The sequence below is a fragment of the Schistocerca serialis genome, chromosome 4 (assembly GCF_023864345.2).
Source record: "Schistocerca serialis cubense isolate TAMUIC-IGC-003099 chromosome 4, iqSchSeri2.2, whole genome shotgun sequence".
Classification (NCBI taxonomy): domain Eukaryota; kingdom Metazoa; phylum Arthropoda; class Insecta; order Orthoptera; family Acrididae; genus Schistocerca; species Schistocerca serialis.
This window is the reverse complement of record NC_064641.1, coordinates 873,061,374-873,072,655: the sequence shown is the minus strand read 5'-3', so window position 1 is coordinate 873,072,655 and position 11,282 is coordinate 873,061,374. Positions and strand designations below refer to the sequence as shown.

General features: G+C 46.6%; 1 pseudogene; it reads right to left on the bottom strand.

Annotated features, from left to right (window-relative positions):
- Positions 1-10,625: 10,625 nt before the first annotated feature.
- LOC126475956 (5S ribosomal RNA) lies at positions 10,626-10,743 on the bottom strand (annotated as a pseudogene).
- Positions 10,744-11,282: the final 539 nt, after the last annotated feature.

The following is an 11,282-nucleotide window of genomic DNA, read 5'->3' as shown; positions in this document are numbered from 1 at the left end:
ACGTCTCGATCCTTGAGCCAACAGATGGGGACGTTTGCAAGACAACTACCATCTGCATGAACAGTTCGACGACGTTTGCAGCAGCATGGACTATCAGCTCGGAGACCATGGCTGAAGTTACCCTTGACGCTGCATCACAGGCAGGAGCGCCTGCGATGGTGTACTCAACGACGAACCTTGGTGCACGAATGGCAAAACGTCATTTTTTTGGATGAATCCAGGTTCTCTTTACAGCATCATGATGGTCGCATCCGTGTTTGGCGACATCGCGATGGACGCACATTGGAACCGTGTATTCGTCATCGCCATACGGGCGTATCACCCGGCGTGATGGTATGGGGTGCCATTGGTTACACGTCTCGGTCACCTGTTGTTCGCATTGATGGCACTTTGAACAGTGGACGTTACATTTCAGATGTGTTACAACCCGTGGCTCTACGCTTCATTTGATCCCTGCGAAACCCTACATTTCAGCAGGATAATACACGACCGCATGTTGCAGGTCGTGTACGGGCCTTTCTGGATACAGAAAACGTTCGACTGCTGCCCTGGCCAGCACATTCTCCACATCTCTCACCAATTGAAAACGTCTGGTCAATGATGGCCGAGCAACTGGCTCATCACAATACGCCAGTCACTACTCTTGATGAACTGTGGTATCGTGTTGAAGCTGCATGGGCAGCTGTACCTGTACACGCCATCCAAGCTCTCTTTGACTCAATGCCCAGGCTATCAAGGCCGTTATTGCTGCCACAGGTGTTTGTTCTGGGTACTGATTTCTCAGGATCTATGCACCGAAATTGCGTGAAAATGTAATCACATGTCAGTTCTAGTATAATATATCTGTCCAGTGAATACACTTTTATCATCTGCATTTCTTATTGGTGTAGCAATTTTAATGGCCATTAGTGTAATAACTTTCTCCTCCCAGAGATTGTCTTATTTCCAGGGTGATACCCTCCAATAATGAGACAGCATGTCTGTTCGGAACTTGTGGTGGTACGACCCTCTGATACGGTACAGTAGCCTAATGAAACGGCGGTGCCTAAGTCTGGCTACATATCTTCTGTTCCCTTTACTACTCGTTACGCTTAGGGAGATCGCACTCTACTAAGTCCGAATAAATTTATTATTATTTCCAGATTCCTTCCCGCTCTTGCCATCCAACTGTGGGTACTGGACCTTGAATGTATTCGTTTAGGAATTCTATTTGGTGATACGCAGATTTTTTAAACGTAGTTGATTTCTCATCGTTATAGCGACCAAAGATAAATTTTAACCGCCGCGTCTTAAAATATCGCAGTCTCTTCGTTGAACGCTAATTTTCTTCGAGTAGATATAGATCGGTCATTGTAAGACACTGGTTGTATGAAAACTGGTTATTCCCTGAATTAAATCACTGATAGTCCATGTTACGCCCTATTCTGTCAAATGTATTACTGAACCCAAATAGTCGTAATGTCTCTCGAGCAGAGATAACTTTTAAGTGCTGGAACTTGAACGCAATATCCTCTGATATACAGGTCAGTTATTTTCAATTTATTTAGAATTAGTGTTTCAATATAAATTCGCTATGATCACCTTATGAATGACAGATTGTGAAGAACTTATCACTATACCAAAACGTCTTACCACTTTTCCTTGAGAACATTATAGTATCCAGAGGTGACTACAAACATACACTATGTGATCAAAAGTATCCGGACACCTGACTGAAAATGAATTACAAGCTTGTCGCAACCTCCATCGATAATGCTGGAATTCAGCATGGTGTTGGCCCACCCTTAGCCCTGATGACAGCTTCCACTCTCGCAGGCATACGTTCAATCAGGTGCTGGAAGACATCTTGGGGAATGGCAGTCCATTCTTCACGGAGTGCTACACTGAGGAGAGGTATCGATATCGGTCGGTGAGGCCTGGCATGAAGTCGGCGTTCCAAAACATCCCAGAGGTGTTCTATAGTATTCAGGTCAGGACTCTGCACAGGCCAGTCCATTACAGGGATGTTAATGTCGCGTAACCACTGTGCCACAGGCCGTGTATTATGAACGGGTACTCGATCGTATTGAAAGACGCAATCGCCATCCTCGAATTGCTCTTCAACAGTGGGAAGCAAAAAGGTGCTTAACCCTTTGTTTCCTGACATAAGAAAAAATTTAGTTTTTAACATTTTCTTTGCAGAATTTATGCTAATGTGGCCTCAAGTGACGGTAGGATTTTTTCTAAAATTTTATTTTATTTTTCACAACTTTTTTCTCTTCTGGTACTCAGAAGTACCGTCAGACTCCATGGACAGAATCACAACTTGCGCAGAAAAATGCTCCAATTTTTATAACTTGTACTTTATTCCACATAAATATTAAATATTTTTACATTAGAAAATTAATTAACAGAAATTTGATTTTTCTGAATTTTTTTAAAATTTCGCATAAATTTATTCTTGAGCAACTTCACAATACATAGTAACTTAGCTACACATTTTTGACAGTATATACATATCACATATTTAGTGATACCTCATGAAATTGTAGGAAACAGTTCTTTTTCTCATTGCAGCACAAATACACCTGACATGTACTACATTGTGAATGTTGTCTCGACTGAATTTTATTTTTCGCACACATTTCGCATCGTCCTCTTTTACAACTGAACACTACAAAATGGTTTCCTCGGTTGCCAAGACGTACATCTTTCGGAACAGAAAAGTTATCCTTCCTTCTCTTTGGGAGAGTTATTTCATCTTCACCAGAGTTTCTCTTTTTGAGATGTGGCACTTGCTGTTCATTCATTAGCCCTAGTGCCACAGCACGCCTGAATTCCAACAGTGGCAGTGCCCCATGTAGATCACTGAAAACGACGTAAGCATTGACAAAAGCAATTTCTATTGCTCCCCAGAAGAGACGGTGCCACCATTTCTTTGATCGCCTGTCAAGACCATAAGTTGAACGTAACCTGTCTGCATGATCCACACCACCCATGTGTTTATTGTAATCACATACAATAACTGGACATGGTATAGTCATACTAGTTCCATCTTTCTGTTTTGTCACTACGCTCTGTTCAGTGCCATGGAAGTTTTACGCAAAATACACTACTTTATTTTCCTTCCATTGAAATACTGTTAGGTCTAAAGATGACTTACTGTGGTTTGATTTAGACATTTTTCTTTAGGTAAATTCCCCGGGCAAACCTTTCTTGTTTGTTCTAATTGTTCCACAGGCAAATGTATTTACCGATTTCTGTGTGAGAAGAAGTGGACAGAACAACTAGTGAGAGGTAATGCATTGTTGCTACAATAAAGTGTTCGCACAACCTGACGGTACTAATAAGTCCGCCTTATATTTTCCACTTTATCTCATTCACTTGTAACGTAATGCTTCAAACTATTATAAAAAAAACAATGAAGGTAAGTACGTACAATGGAAAACTCAACGGAAGTTTCAATAAATTGCGCACAAATTCAGGCAACACATACAATCTTCTGTTTTCACAGCAGCGCGCGAAAAACAATTTCATGCTCTGACCGCCAGAGAGGTCTATGTATTGCACAATAACATCTATGAAACAGTAGAGCAGAGTTGCTGTTACGTACCGACGAAACTGCACCACGAGAAAATAATGAGAGTCAAAACTTATTGGTACTTTTAAGTACCGTCAGGCAACAAAGGGTTAAAATGTCAATGTAGGCCTGTGCTGTGATCGTGTCACGCAAAACAACAAGGGGTGCAAGCCCCCTCCATGAAAAACAAGACCACACCATAACAACACCACCTCCGAATTTTACTGTTGGCACTACACACGCTGGCTGATGATGTTCACTGAGCATTCGCCATACCCACACTCTGCCATCGGATCGTCACATTGTGTACCATGATTCGTCACTTCACATAATGTTTTTCCACTGTTCAATTGTCCAATGTTTACGCTCCTTACACCAAGGGAGGCGTCGTTTGGCATTTACCATTGTGATGTGTGGCTTATGAGCAGCCTCTCGACCATGAAATTCAAGTTTTTGCACCTTCCACCTAACTGTCATAGTACTTGCAGTGGATCCTGATGCAGTTTGGAATTCCTGTATGATGGTCTGGAAAGATGTCTGCCTATTACACATTACGACCCTCTTCAACTGTCGGCAGTCTCTGTCAGTCAACACAGGAGGTTAGCCTGTACGCTCTTGTGCTGTCCTTTCACGTTTCCACTTCACTCTCATATCGGTAACAGTGGACCTGGGGATGTTTAGGAGTGCGGAAATCTCGCATACAGACGTATGACACAAGTGACACCCACTCCCCTGACCACGTTCGAAGTCCGTGAGTTCCGTATTTCGCCCCATTCTACTCTCTCACGATGTCTAATGACTACTGAGGTCGCTGGTATGGAGTACCTGGCAGTAGGTGGCAACACAACGCACCTAATATGAAAAACGTATATTTTTGGGGGTACCCGGATACTTTTGATCACGTAGCGTACGTAATATGTAGTGGCCAGAGATGTCCTTGCGCTATTACTTGAGCATCGTAGTTAATGTTGACTTTAAATTCAAATTTTCAAATTATGTTGGAATTCCTTTTATAGGTAATTTTCAAATAACTTCAAATTTGTAGTTTTAGGATAAATCACGACACCAACACATGCGATTCTTCTCCACACATCAAAAAGTTTTATTCCACAGGATATAGTACAGACTTTTGCCACGCAATTACTTGGAATTTTTATACTTGTATATTGTAATCACTTGTGGCTGCGTATGTGTATCACACAGAATGTGATCCACACGGACCTTGAGAGGAACTGAAAGGTTTACATTTTGTACAACAATTTCTGTCTTTTCTTAATTGTTAACGAGTAGTGCTCATTGTAATTAGTTGTAGCTTACGGCATCTTCGGTGGAGAGAATATCCGTCGATGTCAGCTTGTCGTCAGGAAGTGAAGACCAGTTAGTTGCTGAGTCACTCAAGAAACACAAAAGGACCCTCCTTGTAATGTAATTCTACAATTAAAATTCAAGAAACAGAAATTCATAAATTAATATTAAAATAAAAAGTACTGTGGCTTACAATATATCGTGCTGCGTTAGAAGCAGGTAATGACAGGCTTAAGTACTGCATATCGCTATTAACTGTAGGTACTTTTATCTACAGTCCTGGCCGGCCGCGGTGGTCTAGCGGTTCTAGGCGCTCAGTCCGGAGCCGCGCGACTGCTACGGTCGCAGGTTCGAATCCTGCCTCGGGCATGGATGTGCGTGATGTCCTTAGGTTGGTTAGGTTTAAGTAGTTCTACGTTCTAGGGGACTGATGACCACAGATGTTAAGTCCCATAGTGCTCAGAGCCATTTGCAGCCATCTACACTCCTGGAAATTGAAATAAGAACACCGTGAATTCATTGTCTCAGGAAGGGGAAACTTTATTGACACATTCCTGGGGTCAGATACATCACATGATCACACTGACAGAACCACAGGCACATAAACACAGGCAACAGAGCAGGCACAATGTCGGCACTAGTACAGTGTATATCCACCTTTCGCAGCAATGCAGGCTGCTATTCTCCCATGGAGACGATCGTAGAGATGCTGGATGTAGTCCTGTGGAACGGCTTGCCATGCCATTTCCACCTGGCGCCTCAGTTGGACCAGCGTTCGTTCTGGACGTGCAGACCGCGTGAGACGACGCTTCATCCAGTCCCAAACATGCTCAATGGGGGACAGATCCGGAGATCTTTCTGGCCAGGGTAGTTGACTTACACCTTCTAGAGCACGTTGGGTGGCACGGGATACATGCGGACGTGCATTGTCCTGTTGGAACAGCAAGTTCCCTTGCCGGTCTAGGAATGGTAGAACGATGGGTTCGATGACGGTTTGGATGTACCGTGCACTATTCAGTGTCCCCTCGACGATCACCAGTGGTGTACGGCCAGTGTAGGAGATCGCTCCCCACACCATGATGCCGGGTGTTGGCCCTGTGTGCCTCGGTCGTATGCAGTCCTGATTGTGGCGCTCACCTGCACGGCGCCAAACACGCATACGACCATCATTGGCACCAAGGCAGAAGCGACTCTCATCGCTGAAGACGACACGTCTCCATTCGTCCCTCCATTCACGCCTGTCGCGACACCACTAGAGGAGGGCTGCACGATGTTTGGGCGTGAGCGGAAGACGGCCTAACGGTTTGCGAGACCGTAGCCCAGCTTCATGGAAACGGTTGCGAATGGTCCTCGCCGATACCCCAGGAGCAACAGTGTCCCTAATTTGCTGTGAAGTGGCGGTGCGGTCCCCTACGGCACTGCGTAGGATCCTACGGTCTTGGCGTGCATCCGTGCGTCGCTGCGGTCCGGTCCCAGGTCGACGGGCACGTGCACCTTCCGCCGACCACTGGCGACAACATCGATGTACTGTGGAGACCTCACGCCCCACGTGTTGAGCAATTCGGCGGTACGTCCACCCGGCCTCCCGCATGCCCACTATACGCCCTCGCTCAAAGTCCGTCAACTGCACATACGGTTCACGTCCACGCTGTCGCGGCATGCTACCAGTGTTAAAGACTGCGATGGAGCTCCGTATGCCACGGCAAACTGGCTGACACTGACGGCGGCGGTGCACAAATGCTGCGCAGCTAGCGCCATTCGACTGCCAACACCGCGGTTCCTGGTGTGTCCGCTGTGCCGTGCGTGTGATCATTGCTTGTACAGCCCTCTCGCAGTGTCCGGAGCAAGTATGGTGGGTCTGACACACCGGTGTCAATGTGTTCTTTTTTCCATTTCCAGGAGTGTAGCCGGCCGAAGTGGCCGTGCGGTTAAAGGCGCTGCAGTCTGGAACCGCAAGACCGCTACGGTCGCAGGTTCGAATCCTGCCTCGGGCATGGATGTTTGTGATGTCCTTAGGTTAGTTAGGTTTAACTAGTTCTAAGTTCTAGGGGACTAATGACCTCAGCAGTTGAGTCCCATAGTGCTCAGAGCCATTTGAACCATTTGAACCAGGAGTGTATTTAGACTACCGTAAATAACGCAGGAACTAATGATGTGAATTTTGTTAGGTGATTGTTTACACTTCTCCCAGCCAGCGTGGATACTCCGAATCTTGATTTGCCCATCTATTGTAAGGACGATTCACCCCTAGATTGATAGAAACGCCGCATCACTTTGTAGTTTTGTAGACACCATTTGTAGAACTGTAACAAATTTCGAAAGTGAATGCCATGAAGCAGCTGGTGCAGCAAAATATGGAAAGAATTAATTGCGTTGACAGGCAGTGTTTGCAGAACACATATCTGGCTAATCCCACTAGCACATATAAGTTGCCTCGCAACGACAGGTGGACTGTGAATCAGCGCTGCTAAAACGTTAGTTTCATCACCTCTCTCGTCAGATGGTGTTCTTTTTTCGTTGTCATATTTTATTCTTCACACTTCACCATGAAAGAAAACAGTATCCACTTTTGCTACGCGGGGTAGTCGCCATCGGTCTAGGGCCCCTTGCAACGGTTCGCGCGGATCCCCCCGTCGGAGGTTCTAGTACTCCCTCGGACATGGATGTGTGGCCTTAGCGTAAGTTAGTTTAAGTTATATTAAGCAGTGTGTAAGCCTAGGGACCGATGACCTCAGCAGTTTGGTCCCATAGGGACATAGGAACTTACCACAAAAAAAGTATCAACTTTTTTGAGCTTGTCCGGCCTCTACAGCAACAGAGCACAGACTGATGGGCTTCAAGCGCACAGCTAAACACACAGCCCGTACCTGATTCAAGTGTTTGTTGAAATGAAATGAAATGTTCGTATGGCATTGTTGGCCGGGAGGCCCCATGTGGGAAAGTTCGGTCGCCGTATCGCAAGTTCTTTTGAGTTGACACCACGTCGGCGACTTGTGAGTCAACGATGATGAAATGATAATGAAGGACACACAACACTCAGTCATCACGAGGCAGAGAAAATCCCTTTGTTTATTATTTGGTACGGACGACAGCGGTTTGTGGGTTCTTTCATACTGACAGCGGGATAGCGATTTCTGGCGTTGTTATCTCGTAATTATTTCACTGATATGGCATCTTCTTCGAATGTACTTTCCAATTGTACGCAAAAACAGTATGTAGTTCATTAAAATCTCGAAGTCGTGTCATAGTTGAGCGGTTAAAAACTGTACATAACGCCTCCGTACGTCACAGAAGCCGTCTCACGGACGCACCTGTGTGTTCTTCGCATATTTGGGGTGATCTATCTTAGCCGCCTAGACCAGAATAAGATGAGAGTTTGTAATTATTATGTAGTGAGAGTGTGGACTACAAAGACTGTTAAAAAAAAACATCCATGTTTCAGGGGGTGATTGTACGCATCAAAACAACAAAAAATGTCTTAGAACCCTGGTTCCTACAGAGCATACATTCTGACATTTGACTGCTTGTTCAGAGGAGGTGCTCAATATGATGTCCACTCATCTCAATGCACGCCTCTGCCCTGTCTGCGTAACAACTCACGCACTCTTTGAAATCGTCCTGATTGGTTCTGAATGAGCTGAGATGCATGGAAGACATGACTGTGTAGTGTCGGCACATCGCTTTTTGGAGCGGCATAAATCAATTGCTTCATGTGACCCATAACCAGAAATCTAGTGAATTTACACTACTGGCCATTAAAATTGCTACACCACGAAGATGACGTGCTACAGACGCGAAATTTAACCGACAGGGAGAAGATGCTGTGATATGCAAATGATTAGCTTTTCAGAGCATTCACACAAGGTTGGCGCCGGTGGCGATACCTACAACGTGCTGACATGAGGAAAGTTTCCAACCGACTTCTCATACACAAACAGCAGTTGACCGGCGTTGCCTGGTGAAACGTTGTTGTGATGCCTCGTGTAATGAGAGAAATGCGTACCATCACGTTTCTGACTTCAATAGAGATCGGATTGTAGCCTATCGCGATTGCGGTTTATCGTATCGCGATATTGCTGCGCGCGTTGGTCGAGATCCAATGACTGTTAGCAGAATATGGGATCGGTGGGTTCAGGAGGGTAATGCGGAACGCCGTGCTGGATCCCAACGGCCTCGTATCACTAGCAGTCGAGATGAAAGGCATCTTATCCGCACGGCTGTAACGGATCGTGCAGCCACGTCTCGATCCCTGAGACAACAGATGGGGACGTTTGCAAGACAACAGCCACCTTCACGAACGGTTCGACGACGTTTGCAGCAGCATGGACTATCAGCTCGGAGACCATGGCTGTGGTTACCCTTGACGCTGCATCACAGACAGGAGCGCCTGCGATGGTGTACTCAACGACGAACCTGGGTGCACGAATGGCGAAACGTCATTTTTTCTGATGAATCCAGGTTCTGTTTACAGCATAATGATGGTCTCATCCGTGTTTGGCGACATCGCGGTGAACGCACATTGGAAGCGTGTATTCGTCATCGCCATACTGGTCAATCACCTGGCGTGATGTTATGGGGTGCCATTGGTTACACGTCTCGGTCACCTCTTGTTCGCATTGACGGCACTTTGAACAGTGGACGTTACATTTCAGATGTGTTATGACCCGTACCTCTACCCTTCATTCGATCCATGCGAAACCCTACATTTCAGCAGGATAACGCACGACCGCATGTTGCAGGTCCTGTACGGGCCTTTTTGGATACAGAAAATGTTCGACTGCTGCCCTGACCAGCACATTCTCCAGATCCCTCACCAACTGAAAACGTCTGGTCAATGGTGGCCGAGCAACTGGCTCGTCGCAATACGCCAGTCACTACTCGAACTGTGGTATCGTGTTGAAGCTGCATGGGCAGCTGTACCTGTACACGCCATCCAAGCTCTCTTTGACTCAATGCCCAGGCGTATTAAGGCCGTTTTACGGCCAGAGGTGGTTGTTTTGGTTACTGATTTCTCAGGATCTATGCACCCAAACTGCGTGAAAATGTAATCACATGTCAGTTCTAGTATAATATCTTTGTGCAATGAATACCCGTTTATCACCTGCATTTCTTCTTGGTGCAGCAATTTTAATGGCCAGTAGTGCAGTTCCGGGGAACATGCAGGCCAAGGTATGGGGCCTCCCCGGCCAATCCACCAGAATTCAGATGCCCTCATGAGGTGCCCACGCACAATACGGAGAAAATGTGCTGGTGTACCATCATGCATGAACCACATCTGTAGCCTGTCCTAATATGGAGCATCCTCCAGCAGTAGGCAGTACGTTCTTCAGAAACTGGTGATAACGTGACCCAGTTAATCTCTGTGGTAGCCGTATGGCCCTAGTAATCTATTGCCAAGAACGCCTACCCACATGTTGCTTGAGAATCGATAACGCTGCCATGTTTCTTGAACCGCATGAGGACTTTCATCGGCCCACACACGCTGATTATGGAAATTTAAATATCATCTCGTGTAAACCCTGCCTCATCAGTAAACAAAAAAAAAAAAAAAAACTCCTCGCGAAATGGCTATGAAGGCGCAACGGTACCGACCGGCTGCCGTTTCATCCTCAGACCACAGGCGTCACTGGCTGCGGATATGGAGGGGCACGTGGTCAGCACACCGCTCTCCCGGCCGCATGTCAGTTTCCGAGACCGGAGCCGCCACTTTTCAATCAAGTAGCTCCTCAGTTTGCCTCACAAGGGCTGAGTGCACCCCGCTTGCTAACAGCGCTCGGCAGACCGGATGGTCACCCATCCAAGTGCTAGCCCAGCCCGACAGTGCTTAACTTCGATGATCTGACGGGAACCGGTGTTACCACTGCGGCAAGGCCGTTGGCATCAGTAAACAAAATCTTGGAGGTAAATTGTGTATGTGTACCACACTGTCGCAAGAACCATTGGCAGAACTGCACTTTAGCAGGATGGCCTTGTGCCCTAAGAGCCTGGACGCGCTGAATATGGTACGGATACAACAACTGCTTATGAAGTAGCGCCCAGACCAGAGCAGAGGATGACTAAGACCTTCAGCCGCTGCTATTCGTCGCACACTGGTATCAGGATTGTCGTCCACTGCATGTACACTCCTGGAAATGGAAAAAAGAACACATTGACACCGGTGTGTCAGACCCACCATACTTGCTCCGGACACTGCGAGAGGGCTGTACAAGCAATGATCACACGCACGGCACAGCGGACACACCAGGAACCGCGGTGTTGGCCGTCGAATGGCGCTAGCTGCGCAGCATTTGTGCACCGCCGCCGTCAGTGTCAGCCAGTTTGCCGTGGCATACGGAGCTCCATCGCAGTCTTTAACACTGGTAGCACGCCGCGACAGCGTGGACGTGAACCGTATGTGCAGTTGACGGACTTTGAGCGA